Source organism: Glycine soja, chromosome 11, assembly GCF_004193775.1.
Source record: "Glycine soja cultivar W05 chromosome 11, ASM419377v2, whole genome shotgun sequence".
NCBI classification, from domain to species: Eukaryota; Viridiplantae; Streptophyta; class Magnoliopsida; order Fabales; family Fabaceae; genus Glycine; species Glycine soja.
Window position 1 is genome coordinate 27750502 of NC_041012.1, and position 14999 is coordinate 27765500.

Genomic DNA, 14999 nt, shown 5'->3' on the forward strand with positions numbered 1-14999 from the left:
TTTTTGTTTTCTTGAGAATAAACATGTGCTAATCTTGTGTGTTTTGTCTTATATTTTGCAGATGGCATCTCAGAAAAGAAAATCCATTGCTTCTTCATCTCCTCAGATCAAATATGATAGATACAAATTTTTTTCCCTTGAAGCATGGGATCGCTACGCTAACAACATCTTCGGTAAAAAGATCATTCCTAAAAGAAATGTGCAGTTGTCATTTAATGACTTTGAGGAATTTCAAGGGGAGTTAAACAGGAGGAACTGGCATAAGAAAATCACAAATTTGGAAGAGGGAAGCATAGATGTGGCACTTGTAAAGGAATTTTATGCAAATGTTTATGATCCTAAAGACAAGTCACCAAAACAGGTCAAAGTTAGAGGGCAATGGATTCCATTTGACTCAGCTCCCCTCAACTCTTTTTTAGAAACACCAGTGGTCATAGAGGAAGGAGAAAGTCTTCCAGCATATGCAAGATTTGTGTTGCTAAGGCCAAACGAACAAGAGTTAGCAACCTATTTGTGTATCCTAGGCAAGGGATTTGAATTAAATTCAGACAAACTACCTTTGAAGATTTTAAGGAAAAATTTGACTACTCTTGCTCAAACTTGAAGTGCCTTTTCTTTTTCTAACTTGGACCCCACCTCTCATACTTTTGACATCAATTTAATTAAGGCCAAGTTAGTATATGCACTTATACAAAAGATGGATATGAATCTTGGATCCTTCATTTCTGGTCAGATTACACTCATGGCCCAGCACGACTCCTCAAGGCTCGACTTTCTTGCCCTAACACTGCTTTATGTAAAGCCCAGGGAGTCCACTCTGATTCCTTGACCCATGAGAGATTGAGTCATGCCATTAATTTGGCATACATTAAGAAGAACTGTTGGAATCTTGATGATCAACAGTCACTTTCAGAGGACCCAAGAAGGCCAGAGGTAAGAGATCTGAGGCCCCTTCCACTGCACAATCAGAGGCACCAACACCTTCTTCTTCTACACTTCCTCCCTTTTCCTCCACAGAGATCCCAATGATTCCTCCAGCACCTTCATAAATTCCACTTCCAGCTCCTCTCTCTACAGGTCCAGCAGATTTTATTTTCACTCCTCAGATGCTTCACTCCATGATCCAGAGCATTCACAGAGGGCAGTCCATCATCATGCAGAGCCTTCAGGGCTTGGGCTTGCCCTTCATTATGAGCATGGAGGAGTTTGATGCACAGGTGGCCTGGCCAGGAGACCAGCTTTCTTCCTCTGGAGGGGGTGGGGCCTCCACAGCCCAGGAGCTTGTGATGGAAGAGCCACCATCACCAGCAGCAGCAAAGGAAGAGACCACTCCAGCTCAGACCCCATAGCCATCTCCACCCTTTACACCTGCTCCTGAGGAGACTCAACCATTAGCACTGGATCTTAATGAAGACTAGCCACAAGAGGAGTAGGACGTTTAAATTTTTTTGCATTATGAACACTTTAGTTTAATTTCATTTATTTTATGATTTATGTCATTTAAATTTCAGCTTTTAGGTTTTAGTCTTTTAATTTCAGTAGCATAGTTGTTTGTTTGCTTGTACAAAAAGCTTGATTGAACAGTTAATTGATTGAACATTGTATGCAGTGGCTTGTTTGGTATGGAATGAGTGTTTGAAAATGATTTGATTGAGCAAATGTATGAATTGAATGGATTGGAATGATTGGATGATTGTTTTGATCAAGTTTGTCGTCATTAGAAGAGAATGAGCATATGGTTGGAATTATGTCTAAAAATGTTAGTTTGTTGTCAGATTGATTGTGAAGGAATACATTAACCGTATCTCGGTGAGAGTGTGATCTTTAAAATTTTGAGAGAAACGACTATCATGTAGTGATGATTTTTGCGTGAATCTTTGAAGTATGGATTGGATGCATGAACTTGAGGATGATGAAGGCCATGTTTGATTATGAATAGCTACTTAGCCAAAAAGCTAACCTTGTGACTGAATGAATTATCCCTTGCACCCAGTTTGAGCTGAATGAATTGCTTGATTGATTGAACCTCGAGCCTATTTAGTTGTATCTTTTGCTACCTTATTTTAGGTTGTAGGAGAGCATCATCCACAGAAGATGGTTCAAGGAAAATTTGTCCCAAATTTGGGGGAGTTATTATCAAGGTAAATTTGTTCCAAATTTGGGGGAGGCACTGGGTAAGGATTGAAATTGTCATAGAAAGTATAAATAAAGTTGATAAGTGTGTATGCTATAATTTCATGTATGGGGAAGGAATGAATGAAAAAGGGAAGGTTATTCTATGGATGAATGTTCTCCTATAACCTAAGCTTTTGAATCCTAGAAAAACCATGAATTGTTGGCAGCCTAACCCCATTACAAGTCTAAAAAGTCCTTTGGATTCATTTTTGTGCGTTCATTACTGTATGATATGAGATGAAATGCAAAGGTTGGAACTTGTGTTGGTTGTTTATGATGGAATAAGCCTAAACACTTGAGTTTGAGTGAAACAATGACTGCGAGGTTTTGGTTGATGATCCTTCCTTGATTTCTATCATGCTTACTAGCTTATTTCAGCTATGACTCTAATACTTGTGCTCTTATCTTTGAAAAACTTCATGCTTGTGAGAAGTAATTGATTTAAGCATTCCATGGTATTCAATTCATATGGTTGATGTTTGTCATACCCTAATTTCGTTCGGGGACCATTATTTGTTGGCATGCGACCTTCGCTTGACCACCTCGAAATGTTTAACACCCATCGTTGTGTAATCCGTAAAGTCTTGCAACATTCCGGAAATCAAAACAAGCATAGTTGTGCAATCCGTAAAGATCTGCAACATTCCAGAAGTCAAAAAGAGCGTTGTTGCGTAATCTGTAATGTCCTGCAACATTCTGGAGGGCAAAAAGAGTATCGTTGCATAATCCATAAAGTTTCGAGATGTTTCGGGAAGAAACCGGTCAAAAACACGAAACGGGAGTGTATTTAGCAAAGTGGGGTGTGTGTAAATAAATGGGAGTGTATTTAGCAAGGGGGGGGTGAACTTATCAAGATCCTCCACATTTTTTTGAAAACTAGTTTCCGGGGCTTCCGTAAAATTTCTGAATACCTTGAGTAAGCCTATATTGCTTAATATTGGTGAAAGGGGAGAGGAAAAGAGGAAAATCAAGTCCTATATGCTTCCGTAAGGCTTCCTCAAAATTCCCGTAACCCAAAATAAGCACATTTCACGTAATATGGGTGAGAAGGAAGAGAAAAAAAGAAGAAAGTAAAGTCCTATATGCCTCTATAACGCTTTCGTAATTTTCCGTAAATTACGAAAGAAAGGGGGTGAACTTATCAAGAAGGGGGTGCAAATATCAATTTTCAAATTTTTAAAACTGGGCCATTCCAGAACATTTTGGAAGTTGGGTTACTTAAGGAGGAAGCAACCCAGCTCGGGCGAGCTGGGCGGCAACCTCTTCCCCGCTTTTCCTATAAATAGGCGAAGGAAGGTTATTCTTAAGGGTCCCTAACCCCTATGCTATGCATTTCAGCTGTTTTGGATGAAAAAAATTGTTTCCATGAAGAAAGTCCAAACAGAGGACTACACGTCCTCGCCATCAGAGGACTACACGTCCTCCCCTTAATAGGGCTACATGCCCTCACCTTCAGAGGACTTCACGTCCTCGCCTTCAGAGGACTACACGTCCTCGCCTTAAGAGGACTACACGTCCTCACCTTAAGAGGACTACACGTCCTCGCCTTGAGTGGGCTACACGCCCTCACCTCCAGAGGATTACATGTCCTCGCCATCAGAGGACTACACGTCCTCACCTTCAGAGGACTACACGTCCTCACCTTCAGAGCACTACACGTCCTCGCCATTAGAGGACTACTCGTCCTCGCCTTTAGAGGGATGCACACCGTCACCTTCAGAGGACTACACGTCCACCCCTTCAAAGGACTACACGCCCTCCACCTCAGAGGACTACAAATCCTTACCTTTAGAAGACTACACATCCTCCTCTTCAGAGGACTACACGTCCTCACCTTCAGAGGACTACACGCCCTCGCCTTAAGAGGATTACATGTCCTCGCCATCAGAGGACTACACATCATCACCTTCAGAGGGCTACACGTCCTCCCCTTCAGAGGGCTACACGCCCTCAGCTTCAGAGGACTACACGTCCTCGCCATTAGAAGGCTACACGTCCTCCCCTTCACAGGACTACAGGTCCTCGCTTTCAGAGGGCTGTATGCCCTCAGCTTCAGAGAATTACACGTCCTCGCCATCAGAGGACTACACGTCCTCACCTTCAGAGGACTACATGACTTCACCTTCAGAGGACTACACGTCCTCGCCCTCAGAGGGCTACACGCCCTCGCCTGCAGAGAATTACACGTCCTCGCCATCAGAGGACTACACGCCCTCACCTTCAGAGGACTACACGTCCTCGCCCTTAGAGGACTACTCGTCCTCGCCTTTAGAGGGATACATGCCCTCACCTTCAGAGGACTACACGTCCACCCTTTCAAAGGACTACACATCCTCACCTTCGGAAGACTACACATACTCCCCTTCAGAGGACTACACGTCCTCACCTTCAGAGGACTACACGTCCTCGCCTTAAGAGGATTACACGTCCTCGACATCAGAGGACTACATGTCATCACCTTCAAAGAGCTACACGTCCTCGCCTTCAGAGGGCTACACGCCCTCAGCTTCAGAGGACTACAGGTCCTCGCCATTAGAAGGCTACACGTCCTCCCCTTCACAGGACTGCATGTCCTCGCCTTCAGAGGGTTTCATGCCCTCACCTTCAGAGGATTACACGTCCTCGCCATTTGAGGACTACACGTCCTCATCTTCAGAGGACTACACGTCCTCGCCTTGAGAGGGCTACACGCCCTCACCTTCAGAGGATTACACGTCCTCTCCTTTAGAGGGCTTCATGCCCTCACCTTAAGAGGACTTCACGTCCTCTCCTTCAGAGGACTACACATCCTCGCCATTATAGGACTACACATCTTCGCCTTCAGAGGACTACACGTCCTCGCCTTCAGCGGGCTACACATCCTCCCCTTCAGAGAACTACACGTCCTCGCATTCATAGGGCTTCATGCCCTCACCTTCAAAGGAATTCACGACCTCGCCTTCAGAGGAATACACGTCCGCGCCTTAAGAGGATTAAACGTCCTCACTTTGGGAGAACTACACGTCGTCGACTTCAGAGGGCTACACGCCTTCGCCTTCAGAGGATTACACGTCCTCGCCATCAGAGGACTACACGTCCTCGGCTTCAGAGGGTTACACACCATCGCCTTCAGAGGACTGCACATCCTCACCATCAGAGGATTACATGTCCTACCCTTTCAGTGGGCTACATGTCCTTACCTTCATAGGGCTACACACCCTCACCTTTAGAGGGCTACATGCCATCACCTTCAGAGGACTACAAGTCCTCCCATTTAAACAATTACACGTCCTCGTCATCAGAGGACTACACACGTCCTCACCTTTAGAGGGCTACACGTCCTCGCCTTCAGAGGGCTACACGTCCTCGCCATCAAAGGACTACACGTCCTCCCGTTTAGAGGAGTACACATCCTAACCTTCAGAGGACTACACGTCCCGGCTTCAGAGGGTTACACAACCTCGCCTTCAGAGGACTACACATCCTCACCATCAGAGGACTGCATGTCCTACCCTTTGAGTAGGCTACATGTCCTCACCTTCATAGGGCTACACACCCTCACCTTTAGAGGGCTACATGCCATCACCTTCAGAGGACTACACGTCTTCACCTTCGGAGGACTACACGTCCTCGCCTTAAGAGGATTACACGTCCTCACCATCAGAGAACCACATGTCCTCCCCCTTAGAGGACTACACGTCCTCACCTTCAGAGGACTTCATGTCCTCACCTTTAGAGGACAACACGTCCTCGCCTTCAAAGGACTTCACGTCCTCGCCTTCACAGGGCAACACGCCCTCAGCTTCAGAGGACTACACGTCCTCGCCATCAGAAGGCTACACGTCCTCCCCTTCACAGGACTACACGTCCTCGCCTTCAGAGGGTTTCATGCCCTCAGCTTTAGAGGATTACACGTCCTCGCCATCAGAGGACTACACGTCCTCACCTTCAGAGGAAAACACGTCCTCGCCTTCAGAGGGCTACACGCCCTCGCTTTCAGAGGATTAGACGTCCTCGCCATCAGAAGGCTACACGTCCTCTCCTTTAGAGGGCTTCATGTCCTCACCTTCAGAGGACTTCACGTCCTCTCCTTCAGAGAACTACACGTCCTCGCCTTTAGAGGACTACACGTCCTCGCCTTCAGCGGGCAACACGTCCTCCCCGTCAGAGGACTACAGGTCCTCGCCAGCAGAGGACTACACGTCCTCGCATTCATAGGGCTACATGCCCTCACCTTTAGAGGAATTCACGACCTCGCCTTCAGAGGACTACACGTCCTCGCCTTAAGAGGATTAAACTTCCTCACCTTCGGAGGACTACACATCGTCGACTTCAGAGGGCTACACACCCTCGCCTTCAGAGAATTACACGTCTTCGCCATCAGAGGACTGCACATCCTCTCCTTCAGAGGGCTTCATGCCCTCACCTTCAGAGGACTTCACATCCTCTCATTTAGAGGACTACACGTCCTCGCCATTATAAGACTACACGTCCTCGCCTTCAGAGGACTACACGTCCTCGCCATCAGCGGGCTACACGTTCTCTCCTTCAGAGGGCTACATGCCCTCAGCTTTAGAGGACTTCACGTCCTCGCCTTCAGATAACTACACATCCTCGCCTTCAAAGGACTACACATCGTGGCCATGACAGGACTACATGTCCTCGCTGTCATAGGGCTACATGTCCTCACCTTCAGAGGACTACACGTCCCCCCCTTTAGAGGGCTACACACCGTCGCCATCAGAGGACGACACGTCCTCCCTTTCAGAGGACTACACGTCCTCACCTACAGAGCACTACACGTCCTCACCTAAAGAGCACTACACGCCCTCAAAGGATTACAAGTCCTCACCTTCAAAGGATTACACCTCATCGCCATCAGAGGACTACACGTCATCACCTTCAGAGGGCTACACGTCCTCGCCTTCAGAGGGCAACACGCCCTCAGCTTCAGAGGACTACATGTCCTCGCCATCAGATGGCTACACGTCCTCCCCTTCACAGGACTACATGTCCTCGCCTTCAGAGGGTTGCATGCCCTCAACTTCAGAGGATTACACATCCACGCCATTAGAGGACTACGCGTCCTCACCTTTAGAGGACTACACGTCCTTGCCTTCAGAGGGCCTCACGCCCTCGCCTTCAGAGGATTACACGTCCTCGCCATCAGAGGACTACACGTCCTCCCCTTTAGAGGGCTTCATGCCCTCACCTTCAGAGGACTTCACGTCCTCTCCTTCAGAGGACTACACGTGCTCGCCATTGTAGGACTACACGTCCTCGCCTTCAGCGGGCTACACGTCCTCGCCTTCAGAGGGGTACACGCCCTCCGCTTCAGAGGACTTCACGTCCTCGCCTTCAGAGGACTACACGTCCTCGCCTTCAAAGGACTACACGTCCTCGCCATGAGAGAGCTACACGTCCTCACTTTCATAGGGCTACACATCCTCACCTTCAGAGAACTACACATCCCCCCCATTAGAGGGCTACACACCCTGCCTTCAGAGGACTACACGCCCTCCCTTTCAGAGGACTACACGTCCTCGCCTTCAGAGGGCTACACGTCCTCGCCATCAAAGGACTACACGTCCTCCCCTTTAGAGGAGTACACGTCCTAACCTTCAGAGGAATACACGTCCTCGGCTTCAGAGGGTTACACACCCTCGCCTTCAGAGGACTACACATCCTCACCATCAGAGGACTACATGTGCTACCCTTTCAGTGGGCTACATGTCCTCACCATCACAGGGCTACGCACCCTCACCTTTGGAGGGCTACATGCCATCACCTTCAGAGGACTGCACGTCCTTGCCAACAAAGGGCTACATGCCCTCACCTTAAGAGGACTTCACGTCCTCTCCTTAAGAGGACTACACATCGTCGCCTTCATAGGACTATACGTCCTAGCCATCAGAGGACTACACCTCCTCGCCTTCATAGGGCTACATGCCCTCACCATTAGAGGACTACACATCCTCACCTTCAGAGGGCTACACGTCCTCGCCTTTAGAGGGCTACACACCCTCGAATTCAGAGGACTACACGTCCTCGCCTTTAGTGGGCTACACGTCCTCCCCTTCCAAGGACTACACATCCTCGCCTTCAGAGGGTTACACGCCCTCACCTCCAGAGGATTACACGTCCTCGCCATCAGAGGACTACATGTCCTCCCCTTTAGAGTACTGCACGTCCTCCTCTTTAGAGGGCTACACGCCCTCGCCTTCAGAGGACTACACGTCCTCCCTTTTAGAGGACTACACGTCCTGACCTTCAGAGGACTACACGTCCTCGCCTTCAAAGGGCTACGTGCCCACAAAGGATTACACCTCCTCGCCATCAGAGGACTACACATCCTCACCTTTAGAGGGCGACATGTCCTAGCCTGCAGAGGGCTACATGCCCTCAACTTCAGAGGACTACACGTCCTCACCTTCAGAGGGTGACATGTCCTAGCCTGCAGAGACCTACACGCCCTCGCCTTCAGAGGATTACACGTCCTCGCCATTAGAGGACTACACGTCCTCTCCTTCAGAGGGCTTCATGCCCTCACCTTCAGAGGACTTCACGTCCTTTCCTTCAGAGGACTACACGTCCTCGCCATTATAGGACTACACGTCCTTACCTTCAGAGGACTACACGTCCTCGCCTTCAGCGGGCTACACGTCCTCGTCCGCAGAGGACTACATGTCCTCGCCTTCATAGGGCTACATGCCCTCACCTTTAGAGGAATTCACGACGTCGCCTTTAGAGGACTACATGTCCTCGCCTTTATAGGGCTACACGCCCTCACCTTCAGAGAACTAAACATCCTCGCCTTCAGAGGACTACACGTCCTCACCTTCGGAGGACTACACGTTGTCGCATTCAAAGGGCTACCCGTCCTCCTCTTAAGAGGACTACACGTCCTCACCTTCAGAGGGCTACACGCCCTTACCTTTAGAGGACTACACGTCCTCGCCATCAGAGGACTACACGTCCTTGCCTTTAGAGGGCTCCAGGCCCTCACCTTTAGAGGACTACACGTCCACCCCATCAAAGGACTACATGTCCTCCAAATCAGAGGACTACACATCCTCACTCACGGGTGCACTTTCCAAAGGAGGAAAGATGCGTGGAGTTGCCACCAACGTTTATTTGTGGAAAACATCGGAAAAACCGAAGGAAACCGGTTAAAATGAAAATTCTAAGTTCGGGAGTTGTATTTACGTTTGAGGAAGGTATTAGCACCTCTTACGTTTGTCTCGAAGGACAACAGCCTATTTTTAGAATTTGTGGAAATTGTGTTACCTTAACTTTATTTCTTTTTATTTTTTGAGGTCGACAAAAGCGGGGTTTTTTCTCCTACGTACCCTCCATCGAAGAGGAAATCAGACCTACGTAGTTCTTTCTTTTGAATGAATCAAGCGATCCTTTTTACTTGAAAGGTGATCATTTTAAGGCGTTGGACCTTAAAAATGATCCATTTACTTGATAAGGAAAACTGAGATGATAAACTTTCAAACCCTTTTTGGTGACTTTTTTTGTCGACGAGCTTGACTAGGCGAGTTGATTTTAGCCTTAGTTTCACTTTAGTTATTAGTCAATTCGATTAAGAATGAGAAATCCCAAAAAGAAAATGTCCGATTGATTTTCGCTTCATTTTACTAAAAGATATTTTTTTTATTACTATATTATTATTTTACCTCTTTTTTGATTTCCAACGTGGTTACGGCACGATCGAACGGTCGGAATTCATTTTAACAGAAATTAACGGATGATACGATTCAAATGATCGGTGGAAATTTATTTTATTTTTAGATTAGGCGAGGAACAACTTAAATAAATGACTGAAGCACGTCAAAAGGGGGTATAGAAAGCGAATGAAAATGAGAATAAAAGTACATGAAACAAATGGGGACCACCACGGGTACATAAAATGAATTGAAAAGCTCGGTTTGAGGTACTTACCAGTTGAAGACTGAAGAAAACGAAGAACGAACGATAAATGTCGAAGAACGGTTGAGAATCTTCACGTAATTACTCACGAAAACGTTACGGAAGCGCCTCGGCTTGGATTTTCTTCATGGAAACAATTTTCCTCAGCAATTTCGAGAGAATAAGAAGTGCCAAGAAGGCTGAACCCTTTCCCCCTTCATTCCTCCCCCTATTTATAGCAAAATAGGGGAGGAGCTTGCCACCCAGCTCGCCCAGGCGAGCAAGGTTGCTTCCTCCAGAAGCAACCGCCTTCTGGAGGAAGAAACTGGAAGGCCCAAGTGGGCCTGATTGCTATTTGTACCCCCCCTTTTTACTAAATGCACCCCCTTTACTTTTTTTGGTAATTCTTTTTCCGTAACATTACGAAACTTTACGAATTTCATAGCGATACTTATTTTCCTTTCGCAAGGTTATGAATCCTTACGGATTATGTATTTACTCTTTTTTAGCTTTCGAAGAAGTTACGGAAACTCACGAATTGCGCAAAAACACCTCTTTTCGATTTCCGCCACATTACGGAATTTCACGGATCGCGTAAGCCTGCTTCCCTTTGATTTCCGACATGTCTCGGGGCTTCACATATTATGCAACAAAGGGTGCCAAGTATCTTGAAGCGGCCAATCAAAGGTTGCATATCATCAAGTAATAATCCCCGGGCGATATTAGGGTATGACAGTTATTTCCGTGTGGTTTGACATTATTTGCTACTAGTTATCATGTCCTTTATGTTTAAACTGAACATGACGTTATCGCTTTCGGTTATCAGTCACTCATTTTGAGTAATTTTACCGCTTCCAGCATGTCGTCGTATTTGCGTTGCGATGGTTTGTTTGAAATGCCAAAAAAACATAGGTCTCATGTACATTGCATGCCCTTTTTCAATAAAATGTAATTTCGGATACCAACTGTGCCCGATTCACAAACCATTTCTAATCCATTACAAAGAAAAACAATAATTAATTAAATGACAAAAAAAAAAGGCCAACACGCTTTTGGAAAGAAATAACTGCCACTTTTTCTTTGGAAAATTTTCACCAGTCAGAAGACAAGCAGATTTTTGAAAAAAAATATGTGTACACCTGAAGGGTGAATGTTGTGGAAGTTTTCCTGAATGCCTAAACAGACTCGGGTGCATGAATAAATTGATAAAAGAGCATCTTTTGGAAACACTGGGTTGATTTAAATGGGAAAAATGAATCCTAAGCCTTAGTGTCACATGACCACAAACTTGGTGTTTGAGTGTTCACATGGGTGCATGCATGATCTGTTTTGCATAAATTTCTAAATCATCATTTTTGCATGCATATCATGGAAATAATGTGGGGCATTCCCTTATCCCTGAACTGCTTGTTGAAAAAATATCCCTGACATACTTCATGTCCGGCCTTCTACAAGCCTTTTGAGCCAAAACCTCAACTCATCGGCCATAAACCTTGACTTAGGATAGGAGTTTTTCCCTTTACCCTCGGAAGAAGGAACAAAAGGATCTCCAAAGAAAGAAGATCCATTCACTGTTAAGTTGCAAATGTGCTTCAAAAGCAAAAGAAAAAAAGAAAGTTCCTGGCCAAAGGTCAGAAGAAAGCAAAAGAAAAAAGAAAGTTATCGGCCAAAGGTCGAAAGAAAGCAAAAGAAAAGAAAATTCCTGATCAAGATTGGAAGAACACAAAAGAAAATGTACAGAAAGGTCTTTGGACCCAACAATGTCTGAATAAACATACAAAATTGTCACAAGCAAGAAAGAAAAGAAAGGAAATTGTGGCTTGCGACACATGAAGCGGTCCCCTTCTTGATTACCAAAATATTTTGCGCTAGTGACTCTTTCACCCCGCGCTAAACAAAAACAGAAAAGGAAAAGGCCAAAATACCTAGAGCCAAGTTTTCCACCAAAGACAGTTTCCCGAAATACCTAGGCCGAAATACCTGTTGATCCATGATTGTGTATGTTATCTTTGATTTGATAGGAAATGATTTGCAAAGTCAAGTCGTGACATATCTATGGTTCGGAATTAGGATGAAATACTTGCCTGTGTGAGATTTATACACTTTGAGTGATTTTTCTTCTATTTCAGTTGGACCCAATGTTTCTTCTAAATGCTCATTTAGAAATGAAATGCTAATATCCTAAATCTCATTTACGATTATGAGAAAATTCTATCAGCATGCTTTCCTTCCCCAATGGACACATTGTTTTTTTTCAAAAAAGTATATGGCTCTGATCAGTTGGAGGTTTGTTTCTTTGCTAAACCATGTTCACATTCTAGTGAAGGAACACCGAGACTATTTTAGTCTCCATTTCATCAACCAGAGGCAAGCTAGCCCATTGACTCGTGGAGACCAATGTGGTTGTCTGCACACTTTGTCGAAGACTCAATGTCTATCGACCGAGACTACTTTAGTGTCTCCTTTTCGTCAGCCAGAGACAAACGAATCTGATGACACACCTGAGACTACTTTAGTCTCCATTTGGTCAACTAGAGGCAAACGAGCCCGTTGACGGGCGAAGACATCTCATGGTTATCCGCACCCTTTTGCTATCCAGAGACAATCGAATCTGATAGCACATTGAGACAACTCATGGTCATCCGCACCTTGGTCATCCAGAGACGGCAAGTTCGATGACACGCAGAGACCAATATGGTCATCTGCTCCCTTTATCGAAGACTCAATGTTTATCGACCGAGGCTACTTTAGTCTCCCTTTGTCATCCAGAGACGGCAAGTCCGATGACATGCAAAGACCAACATGATCAACTGCTTCCCTTGTCGAAGGCCCAATGTCTATCGACTGAGACTACTAAAGTCTCCCATTTTCGTCATCCAAAGGCAAGCAAGCCTGATGACACGCAGCGACATACATGGTCATCTGCACCCTTTGTCAAAGACTCAATGCCTATCGACTGAGACTACTAAAGTCTCCCCTTTTCGTCATCCAGAGGCAAGCGAGCTCAATGACACGCAACGACCAACATGATCGTCTGCCCCCTTTTGTCGAAGACTCAATGTCTTTTGACCGAGACTGTTATAGTCCATCTTTTTGTTATCCAGAGACAACAGAGTTTGATGGCATGAAAAGATCGTGATGGTCACTCGCTTTCATTTCTCCGAGACTATCAAAGTCCCTTTATCATCTAGAGACAACTAGGTCCGATGGTGTGCGAGGATGATGATGGTCGTCTGTTTCTAATTGTTTTTGGAGACTGTTGCAGTTCCCTTTGCTATCCAGAGACAAACATAGTCATCTGTTTCCCTTGTCAAAAGACTCAACGTCTGTAGATCAAGGCTACCGAAGTTTTCCCTGTTATCCAGAGACAAGCGAGTCTGATAGCATGCGGAGACCGTCACGATTATCTATTTTGTCACTTTCAAGGCACCAAGGCTTTTGTTGATGCACCTGATGTCTTTTTATGCTCCTTCTTTTGACAGGTTTCACTGATTGAGCTATTGGTCGGTCGGGTGGAGTTTTTGCTCGAATGAAATTAGTGTCTTATTTTTACTTCCCTTTTATCTCCAATAAAAGATAAGTAAAGAGGGGCAACTGTCATACCCTAATTTCATTCGGGGACCCATTCGAGATGCTTAAAACTCATTGCCACATAATCTGTTAAGTTTCGCGGCGTTTCAGAAGGAAATGAGCAAAATACAAAAATTGGGGGGTGAACTGATCAATTTAGGGGGGTGTACCTAGTCCTAGGCCCATCTAGAATATTCTGGATGGAGGTTGCTTCAGGTGGAAGCTACTTGGGCGAGCTAGGCGGCAACCACCTCCCTCCTTTTTTCTATAAAATGGCCTTTGGGGCTGAAGGGAAGGGGTTCAACACTTTGGGTATTCAGTTTTCACTTAAAATTAGCGAGGGGAAGAAGTAGGAAAAAATCCAAGCCGAGGTGCTTCTGTAATGCTTCTGTGACGTTTTCGTGATCCATTCTATGGATGTTCTTCCCTGTTCTTCGCCATTCTTCGTTCGTTCTTCATCGTTCGTCGATCTTCAACCGGTTAGTTTTTGATTTTGAAGCTTTGAATTCATTCTATTCACCCTTAGGGGTCCATTATTGCTTTGTATGTTTTCATCTTCATTCTTCTACTTTCGGTATTCTTTTTCTTCGTTTTAAGCGAGTTTTGACCGATCATTTAAGCCATAACTTCACTTAATTAATGTTTAAATGAATTTCAACTAATCGTTTGTGTTGTAATCTCGTTTAATCACCTTTAAAATAAAATTCAACCGATCGTTCATGCCGTAACCTTGGTTAAATAAAAAATAATAATAAAATAAGTGGTAATCAGACATTTTACTTTGAAAGTCCTCTTTAATGAGTTGAGAAATAACCAAGTGAAACTAAGGCTAAAATCAACTCACAAATCAAGCATTTTCCCTCAAAAAGGTCATTTGAAATCGTTTCAAGGTCCAACGCCTTAACGGTCTCTTTTTACTTTTATCGGTGAAAACGAACCGTTTAAAAGTCTAAAATCGACACCCCACATAACTTTCTTGCTTTCTAAAGAACTATGTAGGTCTAAGTTCTTCATCACAATTGAGGATACGTAGGAGAAAAAGTCGCGCTTTTGTCGACCCCAAAAGACAAAAAATGTAAAAAAGGGAAATAAAATAAAGTCATGATTTTGCACATTTGATTAAAGGTTGTCGTCCTTTGTGACGGACGCGTGGGGTGCTAATACCTTCCCCGTGCGTAAAAACAACTCCCGAACCTTTTACTCTTAAAGTTCGTAGACCTACTTTTTGGTTTCTTTCTAATGTTTTCCTCAAATAAACGTTGGTGGTGACTCTGCACGTTTTCCTCCCTTGGAAGACACACTCGTGAGTCTCGCGTCACCCTCCCGCCGAAGGTAAGTTGTGATAGTTGGTGACTTCGATG